Source organism: Brienomyrus brachyistius, unplaced genomic scaffold (genome assembly GCF_023856365.1).
Source record: "Brienomyrus brachyistius isolate T26 unplaced genomic scaffold, BBRACH_0.4 scaffold248, whole genome shotgun sequence".
In the NCBI taxonomy this organism is placed as follows: Eukaryota; Metazoa; Chordata; class Actinopteri; order Osteoglossiformes; family Mormyridae; genus Brienomyrus; species Brienomyrus brachyistius.
This window is the reverse complement of record NW_026042523.1, coordinates 161,971-167,970: the sequence shown is the minus strand read 5'-3', so window position 1 is coordinate 167,970 and position 6,000 is coordinate 161,971.

Below are 6,000 nucleotides of genomic sequence, written 5' to 3'. Positions count from 1 at the left end.
ATACTAAATGCTAATGAACATACGTTTATGTGAAACCCTACTCTCTCTTACTCTCTGTGCACTTTATTACCACAACTGGTATTAAGTTTACTTTTTATTTATATAGTATAGTGCAATAATATAATCACGATTTGTGTGTGAGTGTGCCCTGTGATGGGCTGCCCCCCATCCTGGATTGTTCCCTGCCTCGTGCCCATTCCACATTCCGGGATAGGTTCCGGACCACCCGCGACCCAGTAGGATAAGCAGTTTGGAAAATGGATGGATGGATATAACTAACATAAGACAGACATTACACCTAACAAACAATAAACACGAAATAAAGGAGTGGATACAAAAAAAATGTAATGCAATGACCAGATTTAACACCTGGATTATGTCCCCCCTTAGTCTCCTTTGCTCGAGGCTAAACAGATTCAGCTCAGCTAACCTCTCCTCATTAAACATTCCTCTAAGACCAGGAATCATTCTCCCAGCCAAGCAAGCCTGAGTCCGGCTTCCACTCCCCCGATCCCCAGCAATGTTAACTTGGAAGGGCGTATTCTGTATGCACAACTGAGACAACCCAGGTGGAGCTCAGCTTATCGGCTGGCAAAATTGCCTTCAGGTATCACCCACCCTAGTGAGAGTCCAAGCTAGGGCCGTTCTCAGAACTCACCCTAAACGAAGTCCTGCTCAAAAGTTGTAATGACCGCCTGAGGTACCTGTCAGCCTTGCCCGTAATGAGTCAGTGGGTGTAGCCGGGCTGACACGCTTTTGGGCATCCAATTGCTGAGAACTCCCCTTCGGTTCTGACAAACTGTACGATCACAAGCAGTGACAGCAGAGCCACAGACAAGCTCAACCAACAGAGAGCGAATGGTAAGCACCCAGCACCCGAAGGGCTCAACTGATCACATCCAAACGACTTCCTGATGGGATTGTGTACGTAACTGGTTTACTGTTGTTAATAGTGGTTGAACTTCTATGCAAGTCCCCTTGTTGGGGGAGAGGGAATGAATGAAAGCATAAGGTGAAATAAAACCTAAAATAAATCAAAAAGGTTAAACGGGAATCAAACCAAATGAATTGTGTTTCTTATTCAATTGTAAACATCAATTAGTTATGCAACAATAACCTAATTGGATGTTAATGTATTGTGATCAAACTGATTTAGTCCGTGAAGTTGATTCCTGCTTTCAGGCAAGAACCTGTGTGTCCAATTATGCGTGTTGTATCACCGCAGTTGACCACCAGAGACCCAACTCAGATGTTGTTAACCTACTATGGCGGACCACTAGAGGTGCAATTTCAATGGAGTGGCACTGCTATGGCTTGCCACTAGAAGCGCAATTTCAAAATTGAGTGGTAGTTCTATGCCTGACCACTAGAAGCGCAATTTCGAAATGGAGTGGTAGTTCTATGCCTGACCACCGGGGGCGCAATATCGAAATGGAGTTGTAGTTCTATGCCTGACCACTGGAGGCGCGATTTTGAAATGGAGTGGTAGTTCTATGCCTGACCACTGGAGGCGCAATTTCGAACTGGAGTGGTAGTTCTATGCCTGACCACCGGGGGCGCAATATCGAAATGGAGTGGTACTTCTATGCCTGACCACCGGGGGCGCAATATCGAAATGGAGTGGTAGTTCTATGCCTGACCACCGGGAGCGCAATTTCGAAATGGAGTGGTAGTTCTATGCCTGACCACTAGAGGCACGATTACGAAATGGAATAGTAGTTCTATGCCTGACCACTAGAGGCGCGATTTCGAAATGGAGTAGTAGTTCTATGGCTTGTCACTAGAAGCGCAATTTCAAAATTGAGTGGTAGTTCTATGCCTGACCACTAGAAGCGCAATTTCGAAATGGAGTGGTAGTTCTATGCCTGACCACCGGGGGCGCAATATCGAAATGGAGTGGTAGTTCTATGCCTGACCACTAGAGGCGCGATTTCGAAATGGAGTAGTACTTCTATGGCTTGCCACTAGAAGCGCAATTTCAAAATTGAGTGGTAGTTCTATGCCTGACCACTAGAAGCCCAATTTCGAAATGGAGTGGTAGTTCTATGCCTGACCACTAGAGGCGCGATTTCGAAATGGAGTGGTAGTTCTATGCCTGACCACTAGAGGCGCAATTTCGAACTGGAGTGGTAGTTCTATGCCTGACCACCGGGGGCGCAATATCGAAATGGAGTGGTAGTTCTATGCCTGACCACCGGGGGCGCAATATCAAAATGGAGTGGTAGTTCTATGCCTGGCCACTAGAGGCGCAATATCGAAATTGAGTGGTAGTTCTATGCCTGGCCACTAGAGGCGCAATTTCGAAATGGAGTGGTAGTTCTATGCCTGACCACTAGAGGTAGAGATATAGCTAGGCGGTTGCCGACGCTAGATGAGTGACACACACATTTAATGCATGCGCATGCTGCTTGTGGCCTTCTTCTGTGCCTTGCACAGTATAAAACCCCTTAAAACAATTACTGAAGCGAGACGGCGCACGCGTTACGGCGACAGATTTAAATTGTGAGTGCACTATATCTCGTCGCAAATGGTGCTTAACCACGGTGGGTCTCAAGCACAGGAGACTCCCAATTTCTAAATGACACACACTTGGCTCACAGCGCAAAGTTGTGTTAAACTTGCTTTGTCTAAAGCAGGCACACACATACGAGTATGATCCTGATAGGTAACTAAGCTATCGGTCTTATGTCCAAGCGCAACATAATTTAGGTTAGAACCTCATAACAAGTATTCCCGTTCGCTAATAGAGAGATCTCTCCCAGGATATATAGAAACGGAGACACTCGTCCGAATTGAACCTGGAAACAAAGCGCTACATCTGAGAATCTCGTCAGACATAGGGTTAAAGTTTACTGCAGTTTAATACGAAAGAACTACAATGAAATCACCGAAAATAAAACAAAATAATATAACTACTAATAATAGAAATAAAAATAACTATAATAAGCCCATATGATCCCGCTTAAATGCCTTCAGATTGCCATGAGTGCGACTTTTGCAACCAGTTCACAGTAGCGCTTCTTCACTGCACGTTCGGTCATAAAAAGTTTAAATTGTGTGCTCAGAATAAGTTTAAACCTTGTGCCTTGTGATTATTAACCAATTTTTATGCTGAATGGTCGGCTCAAACTCAATTGCGAAACACTGTGAGTCTGTTAATGTGTGACTTAAATGGAACTCATTAATAACCAGTATCACGTAATAACCTGGGTTAGAATAGAAGGCTTGTCCAACGAGCTGCGTCACCAGGTAATGTAAACGATCGGTAGCGAAGCTCCCCTCACGGCCAATGAGAGAGAGTCTCGCGATATTTCAGGCGAATTTGAGGTTTCAGAGCGTAGATCGCACAGGCAGGGATTCTTGTGAGCACTCAATGAACGGAGGCTGAAGTTGTGTAAAAGACATGCATTTATTCCTATAACTAACATAAGACAGACATTACACCTAACAAACAATAAACACGAAATAACGGAGTGGACACAAACAATGTAATCATGAAAATGCAATGACCAGATTTAAAATGAGTAACCTTAAAAGGGAAAATACTGTTCTGCAAAGCAAGCAATTTGTGGAAATACTGTCCTAAAGTAATATAGCAGGTGAATAGGAGTTTAGGTTGTTATAAATGAAAGGAAGTTTGTTTACTTGGTTGCAGAGTGGGGGGGGGGGGTCTTGGCAGTTGGTTGCGGAGGCTGATGAGCTGATGGGTGATGGCACTCAGGGAGGCGCGGTGTTTGCAGCGGTTGTTGGAGTGGAGCCCCTCTGATTCCCTCTCCTGGTGAAGCTTGGGCTTGGTTGCAGTTCTCTGTCCAGCTGGGTCTTCACTGATAGGCTTCAGGAGGGCTTCTTGTGGGCTTCTCTTCTCTTGGGCTGATGTTCTCTGCCTCTCTTCGTGCTGATGGTCTTTTGTTTTCTCCTCCCTTCTGTTTCTCCTCTCCTGGCTTTGTTCTGAGGTGCCAGGTTTTATAGTGTAAAGTTCGTGAATAGGAGTGACCAGGAATTCGACTCCTGGACCAATGGCTGACCATCCATTTGGCGGGCTTTCGGAAGGGGGTCTGTATCAGTCCTTTTGAGATTTATGACCAGAGTGATTTCCCTTGTATTGATGATTTTCGTTAGGCTGGTGTAACTTTTGATATATTCACTTTCGTGGTAACCACTGACCAGATTTGGAAACTGGAGTGATTTTCCATCGGTTTGATACCAAACATGCCATAGCAGCCTAGCGGTTCACACCTCATACCATCTGTAATGATTAATTAATGATTACTTATATTATGTCGTTATGTTATATTACTCACACCTTATTTTATGCCTCACAATCTATATAATTGTAAATATACTGTGTAGCTGCTGGCGCGTTCCAAACTAAATCTCATTGTACTTACAATGTCAATAAAAACATCCATCCATCCATCTAGGCAGGCCAGTGTCGCCTCCATCCTTCCTGAAGTCAGTGATTCCTTTGTCTTTGTGCTGTTTAGTGCCAAATTGTTTGCTGAACTCCAACCTATCAGTTTCTGGACCTCATCTCTGTAAGCTGACTCATAAGAACCAAAGAGATTTACAAATGAGAGGAGGCCATTCGGCCCATCAAGCTCCTTTGAGGAGAACTTAGCTAATAGCTCAAAAATCTTATCTAGCTCTGATTTAAAAGAACCCAGGGTTTTAGCTTGTGTTACAATAACAGGAAGACTATTCCATACTCTAACTACACGCTGTGTACAGAAATGCTTCATCAAATTCGTTTTAAAATGTTCTCCAGCTAATTTCCACTTATGGCCACGAGTTCTGGTATTTAAACTAACATTGAAATAGCCATTTGGCTGAACAGCATCCAGACCTGTTAGAATCTTAAACACCTGGATTATGTCCCCCCTTAGTCTCCTTTGCTCGAGGCTAAACAGATTCAGCTCAGCTAACCTCTCCTCATTAGACATTCGTCTAAGACCAGGAATCATTCTCGTTGCCCTACGTTGCACCTTTTCCAAGGCAGCAATGTCCTTCTTAAGGTATGGTAACCAAACCCGCACACAATATTCTAGGTGGGGTCTTACCAAGGAATTATATTATCGTAGCATCACTTGCCTTGTCTTAAACTCCACACACCTAGAGATGCAATGTGCCTTCTCGCGTGGTGTTCCTGCAGAGGGAGTCTGTGAGTGCTGGAGATTGGGGGAGGGGGCAGTGTGGCTATGTCTGCTCTGTGTTCCTCCAGACGAGCAAAGAAGCTGTTTAGCTCCTTTGCTAAAAGGGCGTTGCTGTTAACAGTGACGGTGTTGTTGCCTTTGAAGTTTGTAATGTGTTGTATTCCCTGCCACACCCACTGTGGGTTGTTGTATGTGAAGTAGACCTCTATTTTCTGTTTCTCTGCCTGCCTGGCAACCTTGATGCCCCTATTCAGGTTAGCTCTGGCTGCACTCTGTGTTCTTGACTGCGCTGTCTTGTCCTGTAGTATTGTATTGTTGCTCTTGTGTTTATCTTGCACTTTCTCCCTCTGTTTGTGCTCCTTTCACTCTGTATAGTTCTATCTTGCCCGCACTTGTGTCATCTTGTGTTGTTTCTGTTTTTCTTCTTTGTCTTGCACCGTGGTCCAGGAGGAACAATGTTTCCTTTCACTGTGTACTGTGTATATTGCTGAAATAACAATAAACCCACTTGACCACCTGCCTCGATTCATCCTGAAGAGTTTTCCAATGTTGTTCAAAGGTCTGTTTGTTTCGGGTGAAGGACACGCCCCTGGACGTGCTGGATAAGGGGACCACAGATCAGTGTCCTCAGTCCTGCTTCTCCCTTCAAAGCTGAGAGGAAGATGACCCGCCTGCTGGTTCTGGTTTTGGCTTATGGAGCTCTGCTTATCTCCACAGAGGCCCAGCAAGATTACCACAGTCTCCCTGCACTCTACAAGACGGCCATTAAACTCGCAGTCGAAAATGCTCATCAAGGAACCCGTCAGCACATGAATTTCTATAACATCCAGGGCCGTCCGAAGGTAACTGC